The sequence below is a fragment of the Lygodium microphyllum genome, chromosome 3 (assembly GCF_053477565.2).
Source record: "Lygodium microphyllum isolate KBCC chromosome 3, Lygodium_microphyllum_v1.1.10, whole genome shotgun sequence".
Lineage (NCBI taxonomy): Eukaryota > Viridiplantae > Streptophyta > Polypodiopsida > Schizaeales > Lygodiaceae > Lygodium > Lygodium microphyllum.
Genome location: NC_141137.1, coordinates 47,725,867 through 47,735,594, shown reverse-complemented (window position 1 = coordinate 47,735,594; position 9,728 = coordinate 47,725,867). Strand labels below are relative to the sequence as shown.

The following is a 9,728-nucleotide window of genomic DNA, read 5'->3' as shown; positions in this document are numbered from 1 at the left end:
CTTACTTTGTTGCTCAATTTGAGGCGCTGTTGCATGGCATTCGCACTGGAGTCGTGAAAGTCCCTTACTGCAGGGACGTTTTTTGAGATAGGAGTACTCAATGCAAAATAATTATCCAGAAGAATAATTTTAGATACAACATACTCTTTGATTAAAGATATAGACAAGATACAAGATCAAAAGACTCTTGGTTAAGAGGAGTTAAAGGATATGATCAAAAGACATATGAAGAGCTCGAGATGGAGCTTGTGATGACAAATTGTTTATTGATATGAAACTAGGTAGCAAAGATGATGAGGTCGTTGTAGAGAAATTTGGCGATGTCTCTTTTAAGTAAGCAAAGGATCACTGGTCAATTGGAAGACAAGGTCGTAATCTCAAACTAAGAGAGAAGAGAAGAAGATGGAAAGTGAATGATGGAAAGAACTTCAAGAAGGGCGAGGAGCTCAATGCTCAAACTCTATAGCCTCGGTGAGGAGCTCAATGCTTAAACTCAAACCACTCTCATATAATTTTGATGACAAATACTTCAAAGAGGCAAGGAGCTTAAAGCTCAAACTCAAGAGCCTCTCTCCTAGAACTTGTTGCAAGATCTTCGAAGAGGGCAAGGAGCACAAAGCTCGAAATCAAGCCACCCTCATATGAGACTTGATGGGAAAAACTTCAAAGTAGGCGAGGGGCTCAATGCTTAACCTCAAGCCACTCTCTTTGAATTTGATGGCCTCCCAAGCTCTCTTAGTCCTCCCTTTTATAGTTTTTCTCTTCTTTCTCTCACATTGTAATTTTTGGATATTAAAAAAACTAAGGTGTTCTAAGCATTAGCTTTCTCTTCCCACGTTTAAAGAAACATAAAAGCCTTAAAAGATTTTAGATTTAAAGCTTTTCTCAAATCTCTTCATAAAAAAACATAATCATTAAGCTTTTTGCCACCACGATCAAGCCATCATTCATTGTGTTGTTGAAGCCACGGCTACCATTGGACCTCAGTTATGCATTCATGTATGTACATTTAAGGCGATGCTAGACAAAGCCTCAATGAAAGATTGAGTTGATGTATAGGTCGACCATCATGCAATACTATTGGACCTATGGCCACTGGCATTGGAACTTGTTGCCCCATCCATACAATATCGAGTTAGCAAAAATGATGCTCACATAGAGCCTCAGCACAAGAGGGCATCAGTGTAATCAACCAAATCATCAATCTTGTGATGTTGTTAAGTAAAGCACAACCCCTGGAGCACTATGAGCTCGTTTTCTCTCTTCACCTTGCCTTTCAACATCATAGATTGTCCGAGGAAACTTAGTAACCTTATATATAGAGAGGCTTTGATGCTTGTCAATTCTTTTTATCTGAGGTGGCAGATGTTTGTAATGCTTCTTCAAAGCATTCAAATAAGCATGTTTACATTTCTCTCTTGGAAGCATTGCTCCAAGTTGTTCTGCTGCTTTAACCTTCCAAAGGTGTACATTAGTGTCATCACTTCCAGATAGAACATATGTGGCATCATAGCTAAACTTAACACACAAAAAACCCTTTGCATTCGCTTTGTATGGTATACCTCCCTACTATGACCACCATTGTAGGTAAAAATGTGAACCGATCTATCATAAGGTTCAGTAACAAATTCACATCCTATAGGAGAATAGTTAATGTCCATTATAGCAGATACATGATCTTTGTGAATGCATAGTGAGCTCTTGAGCTTTTGCATGTCATAGGAATAACAATTGCAATCTTCATTAGCACAGGTAAAATTGAATGCTTCTCATGGGTTCCAAGCAACAATATTTGTTCTGGTCTGCATTATTAGCTTTCTTATTGGAGTTCCCATTTGAAGATCATAGAGAGAAATTCTTTGATCACTTGTTATGGTCACAAAAACCTTAGGTTCTGGAAGATTGAAAGGAATTGAAATGATTGTGTTTGCCTCTCGAGAAAAATTGGTGATAGGTTCCGACCTATTATTATCCCATATATCAACTTGAGCACCCACAGTACCAAAAAGTCTACCCTTCCATTGATGATCAATTGCTCTGAAAGCATTTTTACCAACATGAATCGCCACAAGATCTTGAACAACTACATCATCAATGCTCAAGTCACCAATTTCCCCATGCGGGAATCCCCATACCCTCACATGGAATCATCTCCACAAGAAAGTAACCTCTCTCCATCACTAGATATAGCCAATCCTCTAAGGGCCCCTTTATGCCTTGGAAATGTGCGAATTATACACCGATAAGAAACATCCCAAAGCCAAATTTCTCCATCCATAGCACCTAAAAAGAGACAATTCAAGCTCCAGGGATTTTTGGCCATACAAGATATAGCATCCATGTGTCCATTCAAAGCTCCAATAAATGGCTTAGTAAAAACCTTCTCCACTTTAACAACATTTATTGCTCTTGTGTATTCAAGCACTCTTTCATGATAATGAAGGCTTGGATCATAGAATTTGTGAAGGTCCTGATGGCACTCACATGTAAATTCTTCTTCTGAATGTGAAAGAACCTTGACTTTCATGATTGGAGGATATGAGATGTTATCAAAATGTGGGTCATGCCCTAGCAAGAATATGTTTTGAAAGAGAACTTCATGACCAATCATTCATGTGATTTGAAAAATGCAAAGTAAAATCCATGCAATGTAATCAATCAAATGATGCTTCGACACATTGAAGAAAATGTGCCTAGACGATCTACATGTGCTTGTGAGTCATGCAAAATGCAAACAAAAAGACACATAGAATGGAAAAGAAATTCCTACTGACACTGACTAATGAGATAAAAAACTTGGCGAAAAACTCTACCCTCATGTTCACAGTGGTAGACGCGCAACGTCATGACATCTGTCCCCTCCAAACCTGCACATTCTCCAAATGGGCCACAGCTACCCATCCTCATCACTGCCAAGCTCGACAGTCAATGCAATCTCCTCATCATCTGAAAAATCATATGCAATATCCACATCCTCATCAATGTCATCTCTTGGCTCAAGTCCATCATAAATTTCATCATCCAACTCCTCAAGTGCATAGGCTGCATCATCTCTCCTCTTGAACAATTTGATTCTCTTCCTCCCTACAATTGGAATCCACAAGGCCTTACCACCAAGCTCTGCTAAAGAATATGTAGCATTTTCATGGACATGTTGCACCAAATACGGCCCAAAGCATCATCTTGAAACCTTGCGGATAGCACCATATTGGTTGTCTAGAGACTATTGTCATAGACCAACACCCAATCTCCTTCCTCAATTATCTAGGTATCAATCTATGTCTGCTATCAAATTGGTCTTTGCTGCGAATTTTGGCCTCTTTAAGCTTTTGAATAGCTCTCTCAATATCTTCTGATCTCCTCTCCAATTGGCGAATACAAAGAGCCAAAAGATCATCTCTAGTCATCTAATCTTTCCACCATGGTAAAGCACTCCAAGTGAGTGTGCAAGTCTTTGTAGGCATGAGTGGTTTTTGCCCATACATCAACTCAGTTGGCATATATCCTATAGTCACACTGTGGGTAGTGCGATCAGCCCATAAGGCATAAGGCAATAATCTAGGCCACTACCTGACCCATCCACCACATGCTTTGGCCAAGGCTTTCACAATTGGCGGATGGCCTCTTTTGCTCTTCACGTTGCCTTCTGGATTATATGCTGAAGTCAAAGCAAGTTTAATGCCGAGGTGAGAGAAAAACTTCCTAGCCTCATCAACATCCAACTCACCTCTATCTGCTGTAATTTCCCCAATGCAACCATACTTGCAAATAACATCCTTCAACAAAAACTTACAGACCACTGAAGTAGTCTTTGACCTCAATGCTCCTCCTTCCACCTAATTTGTGAGATCCTCTCATGCCAAAACAATGTAACATATCTGCCACAACCCAACAGGCATAGTAATCAAATCAAAAACCCACTTGTAGTGAATACATAGTGGGTAAGTAGGGTGAAACTCATCTCTATGCGTCACTGAAGAAAACAATTGACAATCAGTGCATGTCTCAACACACTGTGAGATATCTCTGTACATGCCTCTCCACCAGTAGTGCTCTCTAATCTTCTCATGGGTCACCCAAATAGCTCGATGTCTAGCCCAAAGACTTTCATGAAAATTTGTCATGATTCACACTTGTGAAGCTTTGTCACATACAACTCTGAATGGTTGTCCTCCTCGCTTTCGTGGATGCTTCCAAAGTATTCCACTCTGCAAGAAGAAACCATAAGATTTTCTCCTGATCTTCTTGAAGTGCGCATTAGTCCATCCATCCTATCTAGACATGGTACTCAAATAACGACCAATTTGTAAATACTCTCTTGTATACAAAGACTCATCAAAGCTTTCTAAAGTAGGTACATGATAAATATGATCAGCATGCATGGCTGAAGGATCAGCCCCATCATCAATGCAAGAAAAATCCATGTCATCATACCTCACTCGTGAAAGCATATCGGCTACTGGGTTGTCTTTACCTGCTGTGTGCCTGAACTCATGATTCATGGATTTTATGCACCTAATCCACCTAAGCATGGCAATATCTGGAGTAGAATAACTCGTGATCATACCTAGAAGAGGCAAGCAATTAGTGTCGACCACCACAGTAGCACCAATGAAGTACTCTTTATCATTCTTGAGAGTTGTGACAACTCCCAAGATCTCCCTCTTAATCTATGGATACTTGCACTGTCACTTGTTTAGGACTTTTGCCCAAATCGAATAGCATACCTATTTCCATCTACATCATCTTGGCCAACAACCCATCCAATGCCAATAGGACTAGTATCAACAGTGAGTACAATAGGTCTTCCACAGTCATAATCTGCTTTTCGAAGAGTCAGAGCAGCTCTCAACAATCTCTTCAGCTTCTGCATAGCTTTACTGTGTCTCATCTCCCAAGAAAAACGCTGCCCTTTCCTCAAGAGCTGGTAGAGATTATTTGCAATATGAGTGAAATTAGGAATCCAAATAAGATAAAATACACCAGCTCCAAGAAACCTACGAACCTCCGAAGTAGAAGAGAAAGTCTCTACAATCTTCTATATGCCACCAACCTTCGCACAGGGGAAGGTCTTCTGCCATAATATCCACACATATGTCCAACAATCAAAACCTCTCTAGCACCAAAAATAGACTTCAACCCTAACAATGTCAAATTTACTTCCTCTAGCTTGCAAAGAATCCTCTCAACATCTTTGATATGTGCAGCTACAAAGAACCTGCATCCATGATCATCTAAAGTATCATCCTTCTCTTTCTCCAAACAACCCTTAATAGGAAGATCATCAATGAAAGGCATGGTAAGCTCTAGAATAAAATCTCGTAAGACCTTGTTCATGCCATTCATCATATGAGCAACCAAATTAATAGCTCCCTATGGAAGTGTACATATCTAGATAAGGCCTAAAGGTTTCTTCATCGTAGTCAAATCTCTACTCTCAAGGGAAAGTTGGAACTCGTCACCAAGTGAATAGATAGCACGTCCAACAAAAGCCTCTACAAACTCATCCACAATAGGTCGTGCACCAACATTCTGTATAGTGATCCTGTTCATTGGATGTAAGTCTTATTTGAATCTAAGTGTCCCATTCTTCTTAGGAACTGTGAACCATCTATTAGAATATGGAGCTGAAGATAGTTCTAGAATTCCCATCTTAATCCACTCATTCACAAGCTCCACCAATTTGGGCAAGTGAGCTCTAGGCATAGAATAGGCTGTAGATTCCAAGGGATATGAGGAATGGTAAAAATAACCACAAGCGTTACAACTCTAGGATCAATGCATCCAATCTCATGTGCAAAAAAAGCAAAGCTGTCCCATGTCAGCTCAAAATCTCACCTCTACTAGAAGCAAAAATTTTCGGTCCCAATCTTCATCTCTTTCACTGTCTCGGTTGAAAACTTGTGTCCAATACCTGCAAGATCTCGTAAAGGAGGCTGCATAGCTGCTCTCCTAATCATCTCATCACTGTTTAAAGGTAGCGGTCATGCTGGTTTCACCTTCTTGTCAAATATCTTATATTTTGTCTATACTCTGGCTTCTTTGCTATTGAAAGGGATGTAGGAGATGCGGGAGAGAAGAGCACACACAATGTAAGTGTTGTCAACAATGTTATGACAGCCTTATTGCACTTTCATATATATATGAATAAAGAATATGGGCGGTCTCACTGTACATGGGCATGCCCAAGGGCCTGTAACATGTCCGCTCGTCCACTTGTGGGACACGTCTTAGTAGCCCATCGGGAAGGGAGTCTAGAAAGCGCCACCTTGCACTCGCAAGGAATGTCACAGGATTTGCGATCTAGGTCTTCCCGAGTCTGCCCCAAGCGAAAGTATCTGGCCGTTCCCACTTAGGACTGACTTGAAGTCAGGGTTTCTTCCATGTCAGCAAAGTCTCTAGGAAGTAGCTAGTGTCAAGCTCCAGATGACCCACTTTGAGTAGGAACAACAGAGTCGAAGCGGATTTATGTTGCACTTGTTTCATGGAGAATGGGAAACGAGAGGGATGCAAAGCTCAACTTCTCTGCCCATAAGGCATAGTCCCATTTTGCTCCCCTAAAACAACATAAATCGGGATTCTAACCCAACTGATTCTAGGTCTTCATAGTTTCATTACCACATCTTTTGAGAAAAGTTACCAGCTAACCGGGACCACCCTTCCATAGGACGAACCCAAGTCACGTCCACCGCACTTTCCTCAGGTTACTTAGTTATCTAATTACCTACCACATTATGTTTGACATGCAAAAGAAGCTTTCTTAATTATTCAATTTAAACATAGGTTCCTTCATGCAACTTAGGCATTGACATAAAAATAATATCAAGCAAGTTCCTTTTTCAAATATCTGATCTTTATTTTTCATAGTCCCGGAATACATCAAGTATCATGCCCGAAGGCTATGCCAGCAATCAACAGGATTGCTACTCCAAGTTTTGCCCGTAGACTAGTACACGGGCCTCGAGATCCCATCTCGAGTACGTTAGTCTTTTGTGCGGGATTTGGAGGTAAGGAATTTACAGCTAGAGCCTCCCCTGGCACCCAAGCATCCTCTCACTCCAAGCAGCACCCACGGAGAGACCTCTCGCAGCGGGTTCGGTCCATGTACCCAATGTGGCTAATCAACCCCCTTGGATAGGGCCAGGCAGGCAGTCAGAGGTAAATGAGCCTGCCTCTCCCTCCAGGCTATTAACCTGAAGCATTAAGCGTTTGAACTTGAATTAGTTCCTTGAGCAAAGAAGTTCAAACAATGTACCTAAGTGTACAATTACGATCATTTCTGTGGTTGTTCGTACGACCAACTGCTAAGGTGTGACTCCTTCTTCCCAAATGCTCTCAGCATTCGATCCTCGATCATTCGCGACTTGGCGAGATTCCAGGGGCTTGGCCAGCTAGGTTGCTTGTTTTCCCTTTTTCTTTGGGTTAGGGTTTGTACCCTACTGACCCTAATTATCCTTACCTTAGGTCTCCTTGTAAAATAGGTCATGGACAACCCTGTTGTCCTCAGTTGGTCAACTTGTTGGTTATCTCCTAGATCCCTTGAAGTACCTATGTACCTTTATCTTTGATCTTAATTGATCAAGATTGTCTATCCCCTTGACCATGGTTGGTAGAGATGGTTCTGTTTAGAACAATTCCTACTCCGTCTTAAGTATAATCTTCTTAAGCCCTCTTAAATAATGCTCACATGCACTAAGCTTGTACCTATCCCTCTTGAATTCACCAAGGACTTTGACATGGGACTCATGGATCTCAGTCCCATTTGGTAGATTACAAACAATATTGAATTTTCCCAACAACTTTAATGTCGCAACGTAATGCCATGCCTTCATTTCAATGCTTACAATTTTGATATAATCTATATGATATTTTATGCCACACATGAGAAGGTACTTTCTATGCATGCAATCTTAACATTATCCTCTATGTAATTATTTACACGATCTATAACCTTCTTGAATGATCTGATCTTTATAACTTTATGTGATCATTGTATGAATCTAGCTGCACTTTAATCTTTTATGCAGTTTATTACATGTACCTTAGAATCCATCTTGCGATATGGAGATGCACTTTGCTTCTTTCGATGTCCTCTGAAATGTATTTTGCAAGAACTTGTGCAAGGAGCAATGCACTTTATGCAAGAATTTTTTTGGGTAATTTACGATGTAATTACCTAATCAATTTCACTTATTATGATGTCATCTTACAACGAAATTTATCTTGTTTGTTACAAACATCACAACTAAATTCATACCAAGGCAATTATCAATCGTGCAATTAATGTGATGCATGTGAATATGATTTTCACCATGATAATTATAACCTATGATTTAACAATAGAGAAACCTAGGTTTGGAGTGATTTCTTGATTCCAATGGTATTCACGCCTGATAAACCATTCACGGTTGCGGTGCCGTCTTGATTCAAACCTCCATCCACACTTGTAGGGTTTTCGGCCATCCTTGTGGAACTACGCTTCGAGGCAATACTCGAAGATGTGTGTACGAGGGATATAATTCTCGCACTCTCCTATGCAACTATAAGTAAATTCTTGCGGCCTCTCCTTGAGTGGAGAAAAGATAATGAAAGGGCGGTGTATTCTCAGAAATATTAGAGGGGTGTGTGACCTCCCTTTAAGAGGGGGGGAAGAACAAACTTCTAGAAACTTTCCTCTCTCTCTTTCTCACACACACACACACCAAAAACTTTAATGTTGCAAGGTAATGCCATGCCTTCATTTCAATGCTTACAATTTTGATATAATCCATACGATATTTTACGCCACACATGAGAAGGTACTTTCTATGCATGCAATCTTAGCATTATCCTCTATGTAATTATTTACACGATCTATAACCTTCTTAATGATCTGATCTTTATAAATTTATGTGATCATTGTATGAGTCTAGCTGCACTTTAATCTTTTCTACAGTTTATTACATGTACCTTAGAATCCATCTTGCGATATGGAGATGCACTTTGCTTCTTTTGATGTCCTCTGAAATGTATTTTGTAGGAACTTGTGCAAGAAGCAAAGAACTTTATGCAAGAATTCGTGCAAGAATTCTTTTGGGTAATTTATGATGCAATTACCTAATCAATTTCACTTATTATGATGTCATCTTATAACAAAATTTATCTTGTTTGTTACAAACATCACAACTAAATTCATACCAAGGCAATTATCAATCGTGCAATTAATGTGATGCATGTGAATATGATTTTCATCATGATAATTATAACCTATGATTTAACAATAGAGCAACCTGGGTTTGGAGTGATGTCTTGATTCCAATGGTATTCACGCCTGATAAACCGTTTGGTTGCGGTGCCGTCTTGATTCGAACCTCCATCCACACATGCAAGGTTTCCGGCCATCCTTGTGGAGCTACGCTTCGGGGCCATACTCGAAAATGTGTGTACGAGAGATAGAATTCTCGCACTCTCCTATGCAACTATAAGTAAATTCTTGCAGCCTCTCCTTGAGTGGAGAAAAGATAATGAAAGGGGGGCTGTATTCTCAAAAATATTAGAGGGGTGTGTGACCTCCCTTTAAGAGGGGGGAAAAGAAGAAACTTCCCTCTCTCTCTTTCTCTCTCACTCACTCTCACTCACTCACTCACTCTCTCTCACTCACTCTCACTCACTCACTCACTCTCACACACACACACACACACACACACACACACACTCTCTCTCTCTCTCTCTCTCTCTCTCTCTCTCTC

The 9,728-nt window shown here is 40.3% G+C and overlaps 1 pseudogene; it reads right to left on the bottom strand.

Annotated features, from left to right (window-relative positions):
• Positions 1-1,200: 1,200 nt before the first annotated feature.
• Positions 1,201-2,527, bottom strand: LOC148038297 (uncharacterized; annotated as a pseudogene).
• Between the last annotated feature and the right edge of the window lie 7,201 nt (positions 2,528-9,728).